We start from the raw sequence: 13,797 nt of genomic DNA, 5'->3' as shown, positions 1-13,797 counted from the left end.
TGGAATTGTGCAATGATATTTATTTTTTTTAGGGAAAGAATTGTGCAATGATATTGATGAGTTCTCTATAAAAGAAAAATATGGATAAATTTGTAATTTTCCTCTAAAAAAATATGAATTTGTTGTTTTCTTGAGGAGCATTGTAATTGAAAGAAAAATTCACATGGTCGTGTTTAATTTTTTTTTTTTTTAAGAAACATGGTTGTGTTTAATAGAATAACAAGTATTTAAAAAAGTATTTAGAATTATTTTTCCTCAAAAACAAATATTTAAATTATTTTGTGAAAAAATTTATATGTATTAATAGTGTAAAAGAGTTTTACATTGTGGTATCAATATATTATATCATACCAACTAATTTTAAAATATTTTTTCTGAGTTTGTTAAACATTTTACGCAAACAGTAGTACAACAAAAAAGGATAATTTAGTGTTTAATTTTTGGCTTAAATATGAAAATAGTCCCCGCAAATATCTGACATTTTGGTTTTAGTCCCTGTAAAAAAAAAATTGGTTTTAGTCCCTGCAAATATAAAAAATTTGGTTTTGGTCCTTGGTATTTTGTTTTAGTCCTTGTAAAATTGATTCATAATGGATTTGGTCCTTGTAATATGTAGAATATTTGATTTTAGTCCCTCAAAATGAATATTATAGGGACCAATTTCAATATGAAATGATTTTACAAGGATTAAAACAAAATACCAATGACCAAAACCAAATCTTTATCTTTATTATAAACATTTGCCTTAATTTTTTTTGAAAAGTACACATGGCATCTTCAAATTTCTCTTCTCATTTAATGCTTTTTCATCAACCAATCAAAATAGATCATGACTCATTTATTTTTTATTAGCCAATCAAAATGGATCATGACTCATTTATTTTTCATTAGCCAATCAAAATTGATCATGACATGATTTTTTTCCTATATATAGACAAATTGTTTTTCATTATTTTCATCTACCTCTTCCTCCCATAAGAAAACCACTCTCAACCACATTATCTTTTCTTTTATTTGTTTATTCCCTATTTTTTATTGTTTTATTGTTTGGTTAACATTTCTTATTGTTATGTTACTTTTTATTGTGGTTTTGTGTGTGAAGAATATTGTGATTTCTTATATTGTTGTTTTCTTATTCAAAATTGGTGTTTATATGTTCTTTGTCTTTGACCGAATTCATATTTTTGACTTGGAAGTCTATCAAGAGAAAAGAAGAAATGCATCACATATCAATTAGAATATATATGAAGTATTTATTTTTATGTAGTATTTTTTTTTTTTGGAAATGATGTTTATCAATTTTATTGATTATTGATATTTTATTGTTATAGAGCTATGATCAAGGTCATGTATAACATAAAGTTTTTGCCTTTTTCCAAACATCTTGCCTTGAACTTGAGGAATCCATGTTTCGTCTATCAATATACGTATGCTTGAACATGGTACCTAAAAAACTAAGCAAGTAGAAAATCTATACCCATCATTTTTTTTAGATAACTGAGGAGATGGGAGGTCAAATTGAAAACACACAAACTCATGGAGATGTGAGCAAATGAGAGAAAGAGGACCAAAACTTAGACTTGATGGCAGTATGGTCATCACGTGACCACTTTAACTTAATCAATATCATCATTGGATTAAAATCAATCAATGGCTAAACTTTGGCATCAAATTAACTTTGACATTTTAATGTCATTTAATTCTAACTCATTTTTATACATTGATTGATGGTATTTCTGTGATAAAAAAAATTATGTCACTATTCCCTACTTCAAAAAAAAAAATATGCCACTATTCCCTCAGAAAATATCATGTCACTATGCGCATGTTTAAAGGGACTTTTATCGATTGTTTTTTATTTTTCAATATACACCGTGTTTTAGTTTTTTCATTATTGTTTGGAGCATTGTTTTCTAAATTTGTATTTCCAAGAAATCATATAATTCCATAAAAAAGAAGTATATCATATAATTTAATTATTACTAATATTAATTGTAATAATCTATCTCTAAAAAAAAAAAACTGATGTGATTTTTTGTTTGCAAGGCTTGGAAATGAAACGAAAAAAAGAGAAGAAAATGACTAAAATCTCAAGAAGGTTCATGTTGCATCAGCGTGAACCAAATGGTAAATATCAAAAGAAGTGCAAAACATAAATCAATAGCTAATGTAATTTAGCAAGATTTAAAATTTTCATTTTTAATTACTTCTTTTTTTGTTTTTTGTTTTTTTGTTTTTTTGGTCTTACTTCTTTTTTGTTTTTCTTACTCATATTACTTTAGTAATTTTTATGAACATTCAAAATCAAATCGAGAAAGAGAAGATTTTCACGTGCCAAAGCAATTGTCCTTTTTTACGGTGCAAATTTTATAATTTTTTGTCAATCATTTCTATACATACTAACAATTCAATAAATAATCTTAAACAAAATAAATAAATAAATATATATATATATATATATATATATATTCTATGTTGAATCTCTATAATAAATAAAAGCCATGCACAACAAAAATAAATCAAAATAGACGAATAATTACTGATTTAATTTGTACTAGAAAAAAACTGATTATGATTTTATTACACTGTTTCAACTCTATTTTATTACTCAATTATAACTAATCATTGTATTTTATTCATGATTTTTTTAATCTGTGAAATAATATCCGAAGTAAATAGAAAATCATTTTTACATATTAAACCAAACCCGACAAAAAAAATTATCAATTTTTCAACTAAAATTTAATATCCTACGAAAAATTTTAAAAAATAATTTTCCAAAAATTTGTTTTAATTTTTGAAAAATAAATCAAGGTAGGCATATTTTCCAATCAAACTTATTAGGTCATAATTTGTTAAAAAATTGAACATGAAAAAGTTTTGGTTAAGCAATGTCCATTTAATCATACATTATCACTGCCAGAATTTTTTTTTGAATGAAAATGATATGCATTGATTTTAGTTGATTACGTAATATGCATGGTCAAAGATAATTCATAACACATTTACCTTCAATTCCTTAATGGTGATCATCATTTACCTTCAATTCCTTTTTCCTCTAAAAAAATAATTCGTTCAATTCCTTCAACATGATAAATGGATGATTTGCGTTTTTAATGCTTTGTTTAATGTTCAATAATCTGCTAGCATTTTTCTCTATATATAGTCGATCCATCTTACATCATTTTCACTTGCTTATTCATTTTGTACAATCTTATTACCTTTAAAAAAATTGCAATGGTATCATACACATGCTCCATTTCCGTTGTTTCTAAATATGAATCAACCATTAACGTTAGAAAAAAATTAATCAACAACATGTTTGACTTCTCTTGCTTGAAACGTAAATTTTATAACATCAAATAAAATGTATAATTAAATTAAATGAAGGATTAAATGATAATGAAAATTCATGAATGAGTTTGAATGAAAAATAACCGTTAAAATAAAGCTTATAAAAAAAATATCCAAATAAGAACATTTACATTGGACAAATCCTTTTGCTTAGTAATATTTGATTTTTGGTACATTTTACTTAGTATTTTAATCTCAACAAGAGTGCACCAAATATCCTATGCAAATCTTCTTTCATTTTTAATTTCACTAACAATCACATTTGGATTGAATCCATGTGAGATGCACCAAAATATAAAGTTTTTTTTAGTTGTTTTTCTTTAAAAAATTGTAAACAAATAAAAAAAATAGCTTCATTTTTTTCAATTAAATCTCTAGATTAAATTAGGAAAGTATCTTAATGATTTTTTTTAAAAACGGTATCCGACTCAATGATCGATTAATCCCGGTAACCACTCTCATATCCACTAGAGGGGGCCATTTAAAGGCAATGCAAACTTTGCACACGCTAGCCTACTCAAATTTGCATAAGTGGATTCGAATTTGATACCTTGACATGATTGCATTTCAAGGTGTAAAGCATACATCACTGGTTCGACAAAATTGTTTAAAATGTTCTTGCTAAATTGTGCCTTGAAGACATAAGTTAAGAAGGTATAATCAAACAAATTAACTTTGTATTGAAAAATAAAATTTCGAACTTTCAAACTAAAAAAAAATACACAACTTCCAAGATTTCATTTCTATGTTTAATTTCTTTATTTGTACTATAAGGACATCTCTATCTCTATCTCTATCTCTATTATATACGAATCTCTTCTTAAAAATCAATTGTACACATTGCATCGTCATATTCTAATGACCATTAAAATCTAATTCGCCCCATAAAAAATTTACACATGAGATTTATTTGACAAGGCAATGTGTCTATGTAAACATGCATTAATATTTTTTATTAGTTACCTTATTTATAAGCGGAAAGTTGTAAAAGTCATATAATGACAAAAAACTAATTGAATTTTTTTATCACTTATTAATCATGTTTTAAAGACAACCATCAAATTATCATCATTGTTTGATTTCGCAACCAATCAAATTTATATGCGGAAAGTTGTAAAAGTCTTATAATGACAAAAAAACTAACTGAATTTTTGATCACTTATTAATCATGTTTCAAAGGCAACCATCAAATTATCATCATTGTTTGATTTCTCAACCAATCAAATGAAGTCATGTACTCTTTGCCTTAATTTTCTACCAATTAGAGTAACTAAATCATCATAAGTTTCAATCATACACGTATTTGTTAACAAGTAAGTCAAATATATATATATATATATATATATATATATATATATATATATATATATATATATGGTACAACAAATACAACTGTTTTTCCGCTCAACTTTCAACTAGCATGTTGACGTGACAATTTTTCTTGAGCTTTAATTTTTATTTTTTTCGTTTCTCAAATCTAAAACATACCATTGATTTCATTACAAGGACCATTGAATTGCTTCTAAAATAGAAGGACCATTGAATACAAGTATATGATATAACATAATGAGTATGTGTAACATCCCAATTTGTGTATTAAAAATTTAAAACTTTTTCAACTCAAATGGAGTTTTACTTTAAGATTGCAACTTAAAACTTCATATAAATAACTTTGAATAACATTATTTATAAGAAAGATTTACAAAATATTTACATTTACATAAAAGACGCCTTTAAAAATACAGCGCGGATAATGAGACCCTAAACTAGACTCTACTGTGATCTGGCCTCTGATCATACTTTGAAAATTACTTATACCTGAAAAATAGAAAGAAACATGGGGTGAGAGTATGAGTATATGTCATTGAAAGGACCTTTGAATTGCTTCTAAATTTGAATTAATTCAGATTATTTCTGGTCAATTTGTTTTGATAAAAGAAAATAGATTCTAAAAATATGTCAGATTATATAGTTGATTTAATTATAATGCTATGAATAATATCATTTTATTTTTCTACAAAAGAGGCAAGAATTTAATGAAATATCAATTGTCTAATTCAATGTATTTATTGGTTTTCTTTGATTGTGTTTTTCCAATGATGTTAAAGGTTCTTGGTACAAACTCGAATGAAGAAGAAAAAAATTAATTTTGTTTTGAGAAAGAAAGAAAAATTAATCTAACAACTAATTACTAAAATTTGCCATTAAAAAAGTCTTTGTTTGATAGGATATCTTTTTTCTTAATTAAATATGATCAATAAAATCTTATGTCTTTCATTTTAAACAGTATTCTAGCCATTTTTTAAATTAAAAATAGAAAATAATTGATATTTTAAGGATCTTTTCGAACAAGTTTTCTTAAGATAAAAATTTATGGAGAAAAAACGTAAAAAAAAACTAGGAGACGTAAACCTAATATGATAAAAAAATTATAGGGACATAAATCGAATCCAAGAAAAGAGCTAACATGAACTAAGTTGTATAATCACAGTAGGTTAAGAACAACCACATTATTTGATACTACATCTTCGTCCAAATCCTTAAGACATCGAATCCAAGAAAAGAGCTAATTAACATGAACTAAGTTGTATAATCACAGTAGGTTAAGAACAACCACATTCAATATGGAACTTTAACTCACATATGATACATTAACATCACTCTATTTAGTGTGATTTAATGGATGAAGGTTTATGTTCATTTCTTTCATGAGAAAGGAGAAGTAAATTAGGAAATGAAATATGATAAAAAAAAAATTGAACATGAGAGAAATGATAATGGATGTCTCCACAATCAAAACAATACATCATAGAGTTCAAAGCTATGAGAAAGCCTACAATGAGTTGGATCATTACATTTGTCTAGGAGAAATCCCACAAATGAGATTGACACCACGTCTTCGTTCAAAACCTTAAGACATCAGGTATATTGGACATCTCACTTTTATGTTGCTCAATATTTGCTTTTGCGTCTAATGTAAAAGGTTAACTCACACATGTCACATTAACTTCTTCTCTCTAAGTGTGGGAATTTTGATGTCTATGATTTGACGAAATATCCAAATAAGGTTGAAGACACAACCTGTAAAAAGGTGGCACTTTTATAGAGGAAATTTTTTACTCATTTCTTTCATGAATGGAGCATAGGTAAAATAGAAAAAAAAAACAGATGAAAAAGAAATTTAAACATAAGAGAAATGATAAAGAAAAATAACGAGTTTTTGATAATTTATGAGTTTGTTGATGGAGTTAGAAATTATTGGGTAATTTTTCTACCTAATATTAGAATCATTAAGAAAATGTCACACAAATTTAAAATGTCTAATATAATAAACATGTATTTTGTCAACTCAGCATAACACATCCACATTTTTTCTTTTGCAGATCCTCCAAAGACCTAAAGTGAAGGAATTTAAAATATTGCTTTCACCAAAAAATAATTCCATTAAAGTGAATGACATCAGAAGTTTAAAATGTAATATAAATTTTTTAACACAAATGACACCTAAAAATTAACAAAAACAAATCATCGTAATGTTCAGACTAAAAGAAATCACACAAATGAGATTGTCACCACATTTTTATCCAAAATCTTTAGATACATGTATATAAGTCATTTCACTTATATGTTATTCATCATCTACTCTTCCATCTATTGTAAAATTTTAACTCATGTTAAACACATTAACATCTCTCTCTCTCTCTCTCTCTCTCTCTCTCTCTCTCTCTCTCTCTCTCTCCCCCCCCCCTCCCTCCCTCCCTCTCCAGTGTGCGACTCTGTGTCCGTGATTATGTGACATACTACATAGTCAAATAAGGTCACACGGAGGCACACCATGGTAAAAAAAAAAAAGGTGAATTGATGTAATTTAATGGATTGGGGTTTATGTTCCTATCTTTCATGAGAATAAAGATAGAAAAATTAGAAAAGAAAGAAGATCATGAAAAATAAATTTGAGATTAAGAAATATGATAGTGCTACAAAAAATAAGAATTGTGTGTTTTGTCCATGAGGTTATAACAAATAGAGTGAGTTTATAGTAATTTTATCGGTTTGTTGAAGGAGTTTGAGATATTTGAGTAATTAATTTACCAAAAAATTAAACTCAATTAAAAATACGCCACAACATTTAAAAATGTCCAATAAACACATATTTTGTCAACTCAGCATAACACATCAACGTTTTTCTATCGCGTAATCCCAACGAAGACCAAAACTGAAGGAAGTTGAAATAATAGAGATTGATTATAAAATATTACACGAAAGCGAACAATATAAAAAACTTCAATTTAATATAAAAATTATACAAACAACGTTGAAAAAACTAACAAAATAATTCATCAAAATGTTTAGAGTTTCAAGGCCTCCTACAATGAGTTAGATCATCACAAAGCACACAACTGAGATTGACACCACGTCATCACCCAAAACCTTAAAGTATTATGTATATTGGACATCTCACTTATATGTTTTTCAAGATCTACTTGCATCTATTGTGGAACTTTAAGTCACAATTGGCACTTTAACATATCTCCCATAAGTGTGAGACTCTTGCGTATGAGTTCTGGTGACATAGCCAAATAAAGTCAACCAGAGACACAACATGGTAAAAAATGTGGGTTGATAGTGGTTTGATGGATGGAGGTTTATGACCCTCTTTCATAAAAAAGAGAAAGAAAATTAAAAAAAGAAAGAATATAAAAAAGAAATTTAAAGATAATAGAAATGATAAGGGAAAAAAGTAGTGTGTGTTTTGTCCATTGAAGTGTTAGGAATAGAGCGAGTTACTGATAATTTCATGGGATAGTTGAAGGAGTTGAAGATTTATGAGTAATTATTTCACGCATGTAATTTGTTAACTTGACATAACACGTCTACATTTTTCTATTACCAGATTCCACCAAAGACCAAAAGTGGAGGTATTTAAAATAGTAGAGATTGGATAATTTTTTTTCTTTCATGAAAGTGAACATCTAAAAACTTATATTTAATATAATAAAATTAAACTAATGACAACCAAAAACTAAAGAGGAATGCTAGCAACACTCTCTTTTGAGTGCTCTCTTTAGCACTCACTCTTTTATTGGATGAAATCAATGTGTGTCCCACCACTTTATGTGGGTTCCATTTTCAAAGTGTAGGTCCTATATTGATTTCACCCAATAAAAGAGTGAGTGGTAGAGAGAGTGCTTAAAAGAGAGTGTTGCTAGCATCCCTCAAAACTAAAAAAATAGTGCATCATAGTGTTTGGAGTTTTGAGTGAGCTTATAATGGATTGATCATCACATTTGACCAAGAGAAACCCCAAAAATAAGATTGACACCACATCTTCACCAAAAACCTGAAAGACATTATGTATATTGGTCATCACACATTCATGTTTCTCAATATATGCTTTTGCTTCCAATGTAGAAGTTTAACTTACACATGACACATCAACATATCTCTATTATGTGTGAGACAATCCGTATTTCTGATCTGGTGAGAGAGCCAAATAAGATCAGAGGCATAACATGTTAAAAAATGTGGGTTGGTTGTGGTTTTATAGAGAAATGTCTATGTTCCTTTTTTTTCTTGAGAAAGGAGAAAGTATATTAGAAAAAGAAAGAAGACGAAAAAGGAATTTGAACATGAGAGAAATGAAAAGGGAAACAAGTAAGGAGTGATTGTTTTTCTCTAAGAGTATAAAGTATATAACGAGTTACCGGTAATTCTATACATTTAATGAAGGAGATAAGAATTGATGTATAATGAACATGTATGTATTTTTTATCTCACCAGAACACATCTACATTTTACTATTGTAAGATCTTACCAAAGATCAAAAGTGAATGAATCGGATATAACAAAGGTTGAATAATTTTTTGACATTTGAAAACTAAAATTTAAGATAAAAAATTAAACAAAACGATATTAAAAAACTAACAAATAAAATTATCACAACGATGGAACTTTTGTGAGAGTCTAAATTGAGTTGTATGATCACATTAGGCTAAGAGCAATCACACGAGTGAGATTAAAATCACACCTTCATCCAAAGTCTCAAGGCATTACGACATCGATCATATTAATTTATATGTTGCTCACATCTACTCTTTCATACAATGTGAAATTTTAACTTACACTTAACACATTAACATCTCTCCATTAAGTGTCAGACTCTCCGTGTTCGTGATCCACCACCTTGAACACTCCCGTTCCCCTACAACGTTGAACCAGGATATCATACCACAATTGGACTTTCTGGATGAGTCAACGCTAATGTGGATCGACACATCGGAGAAAGGGCAACCACACAGCGAAAATGAGACTACAATTTCATCAAAAAATTTAAGGCTTAAGTATGAGTTTTTCACTCTGTTGATGTTCAACCTGCACTCTTTCATCTAATGTTGAACTTTAACCAACTTTTGCTACATCACAATATTATCTCCCTTAAGTTTGACGAAATTCTAGCCCGTGCTTGGCACGGGTGTCCATGCTAGTTATATACATTTGCCTTAATTTTTTTTGAAGAGTACATGTGGCATCTTCACATTCTTCATCTCATTTAATGCTTTGTTATCATCCAATCAAATTGAATTATGACTCATTCATTTTTTTATTAGCCAATCAAGATGAACCATGACTAATTTAGTTTTCATCAACCAATCAAAATTGATCATGCCTTGATTTTTTCCCTATATATTGACAATTTGTTTTTCATTATTTTCATGTGTCTCTTTCCCCATAATTTTTATTTTGTAATAACAAGTATTTTATGTGTTTTAAAAGCATAGAAGTTTAACCATTTGGTTGTAGATTATAGGGTTGATTTTCTTTTTTATTTGTATCTAATTGTTAATTGTTGATGCTACTTTCTCAGGGTCCCATTGGAGAGCATGTGTCTACATTCTACGACTTCAAGACGTTCAACATCAACAATATAATTTTTAGTCAAGACAATGTTTTGTATTTGATATAGAATCAAGATGTTAGAGTTTAGATACCTTAGGTTGATTGAATATTTTTAATGAATTGATATGTCGAAAAACTAATCTCAATAAATTGATTTAGTCTTTATCTATAATTATTTTATGAACTTTTGTCTTACACAAATGATATATTACACATGAACTCTTATTTGATGAATCATAATTGATGCTTTTAAACACATCTCCAGACATGTCCAGATATGTTAAACATCATCCTAAAGGTTGCATACAATTGGTTCACATCATCTAATTTGGACAAATCTTTTCTTATAAGAAGACATCTAAACTTCATCATGTTTTACTATGACGGATTTTCACTTAACATAGTTTCTTCAATAGAATGTATCAAAAGCTTCAATCAACCATTGATCAATAATCATGATTTATTTTTTTATTTTTTTGACAATATAGGACATGATCCTTTAATTGTCATTTCATCTCATTTATTTGACAATCAATATATGACTTTTTTTCTCCTTTGATTTGTCAATTAGATAGTTACTATTAAATAATTTTTTTTCAGGGACTATTAAAAATATTGTAAATTTTGCTATCTACACTGTATTATAAATAACCTCCATTTGCACGGATTTTCACTTAACATAGTTTCTTCAATAGAATGTATCAAAACCTTCAATCAACCATTGATCAATAATCATGGTTTATTTTTTATTTTTTTGACAATATAGGACATGATCCTTTAAGTGTCATTTCATCTCATTTATTTGACAATCAATATATGACTTTTTTTCTCCTTTGATTTGTCAATTAGATAGTTACTATTAAATAATTTTTTTCAGGGACTATTAAAAATATTGTTAATTTTGCTATCTACACTGTATTATAAATAACCTCCATTTGCAAGCAATTCCACGCACAATTTCAATAAAAAAATTGTATTCTTTTCAATCTTTTGTCTCAATGTCGTGTCTTTTTTCTTTTTGTTTTCTTTTTTTTCTTTCTAAGTTTCACGTATTTGGTATTATTAACAAGTCAAAATGAATTATATTAACACGGAAGTTTCATATATTTGTATACTTAATAATTTTATATAGTTCACAAATATTCTTTTTTTCCTTTTATTAAGGATAATAATGATAAAACAATTTAAGAGTAATTAATATGTCATTTAATTTAAATTAGAATGATTTCTTAAAGGTTAAAATGTCCCATTTAATTATTAAGAATGAAAATACCTCATTTGATGGATGAGAAGGAAAAAAGAAAACAAATTAAATAATAGCGTTAATTATAACCCTTAATTAAAGGAAATAACTAAACCAAAAAAAGATGGAAACAAACAAATATTGAAGTATATTATATCAAATAAATGAAAGATATTTAAAATTCAAAAAGTTCAATTTTTCTATCCGTATAAAAAAACTGAATTATTTGAATCTTTTAACTTTTTTTTATTAATGTTTTACATTCATTTCTTTTGAGGTACTATTTAATTTACAAACAAAAAAATTTGTCAATAGTTTTGAAATATTATATTTTTATAATTTATAATAATTATATTTTATGCGTCATTTTAATTGGGTTGATCCTATAAATATTAAATTGTGTCGTTTAATAGGCCAGACATTTTTTTTAAAGAGGTCAACCAAAAAATTAAAATGTTCTTTAAATAATATCCTTAATTGTAGCCATTAATTAAACAAAATAAAAAATTTAAATTATATCGCAAAGAAAGAATGATGTGCTATCGAAATTCAAATAATTGAGATTACTTAGAAAAAAACTATTGAATATTTTAAGTTTTTTTAAATAAACAAAAAACAAAAATATTTTTTGTTTTTTGGGAATATTTCATGTATTTGAAAAAATTATCATTAAATTTTCAAAAAAACAAATCTCTAAATTTCAAATACTTTAATTTGAATAATTTGACATATTTAATATTTTCTTTTTTTGTGAATTTTTTCATTTTATTAAGTATAATCATGATAAAATAAATTAAGAGTCATTAATGTGGTCATGTAAATTAAAATGATTCTATTAAATGTCTCATTTATTGGATCAGATAAAAAAAAATGTTATTTAAATGATATCATTATATGGTAACATCTTTTGATTCACTATTTTTTCTATTAGTACTAATAATAGCATTCCTAATCAAGGTTGACTCAACTAATAATGAGTTGACTCAATCTTATGGGTGTGGATTCAATCCCCGCTACTAGCGTAATAATCTCTTTGACAGGGGATCTCTAGGTAACTTTGTAAGTGTTCATTGAGTCATGAGACATGTCCTGACCTTGATGTGTTCTCCAGAGTCTAACTCACCTAAATATTTTATAATAAAAAAAAACACAATTTTGTTTAAATTGTAAATTGTAGATTCCGATAGTAGTCGTTGAAAAGCCTCAATCTTTTTATGAAAAATTAAAGTTTGTTCGGCGTATTCTAAATGAACTTTTTTTAAAGAAATAACAATAACAAACACAATATAAAAGGAGAATTGAATGATATCAAAAATTAAATTTTAGCTATAATTCAGTGATTTTTCAAATTCAATTTTACGAATTTTCGACAATGTTTATCTTAATTTTTTTTAAATTATGTCATGTCTTTTAATAACAAATGCACGTAAATGTGTTTTAATACAAAAAAAAACTATTTAATACATTTACGTCTAATTTTAAAAAAGAAAAATGTAACGAGATATCACTAATGATCATTGCACCATAATGATTCTTGGGGTACAACATTTATGGTGAGAGAGTGTTCATTTTGTCCAATGTAGGAAAGACCTTAGACCATCCACATGGAGCACCTATTTTAGGTGCTTAAGTGGGTCATATATATATACACATCATCAATTTTACAATTTTTAAATATTAAAACCGAATAAGCACTCAATCTCGCCAATCGAGCACCTCACAAAAAAATGACCAAATTAGTCACACCAATAACTCTAAATCGTTAAATTTCAACAATTTTTTTATACAATTTATTTAGGTAGGGCCTCAAAAAAGTGAAGAGAGAGAGAGAGAGAGAGAGAGAGAGAGAGAGAGAGAGAGAGAGAGAGAGAGAGAGGGGGTGCTTCCATAGCCACCCTTCTCTACAAGCATCATATTTATTTGCTCCATAATTTGGTGCTTATTTAGTATGGTGCTAAATAGATGAAGTACCCACCATTGTGGATAGTCTTAGAGATAAAAGAGCACTCAAAAATATATTTACCTATCTCCAAGGATACTAACAGAGCTCGAAACTCTGAATCTTGAAATTCAAAGTTTGTCCTTCTACTGCTAGGTTAAACCCTTAAGTTGGAAAATTGCCGTGAACTTGAAAATGAATTTTTGTTTCAAATTAATCATGAAAAATGAAATATCCCTTATACTTAAACCATCTCTAATCTTGATTTTTTTTACTGAATGAATGTGTTGGTTTAATCATTCATGCTAATTGGGATTTCTTGGTCAAACATATTGTCTGAAAGTTGTTGGTAATTTTATGGTTT

Source organism: Medicago sativa, chromosome 4 (assembly GCF_051527215.1).
Source record: "Medicago sativa cultivar Bolivia chromosome 4, Bolivia_mono, whole genome shotgun sequence".
NCBI lineage: Eukaryota > Viridiplantae > Streptophyta > Magnoliopsida > Fabales > Fabaceae > Medicago > Medicago sativa.
Note: the sequence above shows the minus strand (reverse complement) of the source record.